At 35.4% G+C, this 325-nt stretch overlaps 1 protein-coding gene across 1 annotated transcript in view; it reads right to left on the bottom strand.

Annotated features, from left to right (window-relative positions):
• The window catches only part of LOC106535088 (nucleophosmin), a gene marked incomplete at its 3' end in the record, with an annotated part of 6,366 nt that overhangs the window by 748 nt on the left and 5,293 nt on the right, over positions 1-325 (bottom strand).

Here is a 325-nt window from a genome sequence, read left to right as displayed (position 1 = left end):
AAATTACTCCTTCATAAAATCATAAGTTTCTAAATATGGCTGTTTACTGTCCAGCACCTTCTGATTAGCTAAGTCAACTAGCTGTATTATAAGAGGCTAATAACATCTGAGTTGTTCCTGGTATAACAAGACGGTTTCTGAATTAAATCTGTGTTAAACGCAAGTTGTACAAATCTTTTACCTCGAAAAAGTAACTTAAAAAAAATTTTTGGCCAAGATTAACAGCACAGAGTGTGTGTACCCACGATTCACCAATCTTAAAGGAGACCAATTATGGGTCCTAGAAATTTTTATGGTATGTCTGTGGGCTATCCAGACCATGTTC

This window comes from Austrofundulus limnaeus, unplaced genomic scaffold (genome assembly GCF_001266775.1).
Source record: "Austrofundulus limnaeus strain Quisiro unplaced genomic scaffold, Austrofundulus_limnaeus-1.0 Scaffold1356, whole genome shotgun sequence".
Classification (NCBI taxonomy): domain Eukaryota; kingdom Metazoa; phylum Chordata; class Actinopteri; order Cyprinodontiformes; family Rivulidae; genus Austrofundulus; species Austrofundulus limnaeus.
This window is presented reverse-complemented; position numbering and strand designations above follow the sequence as displayed.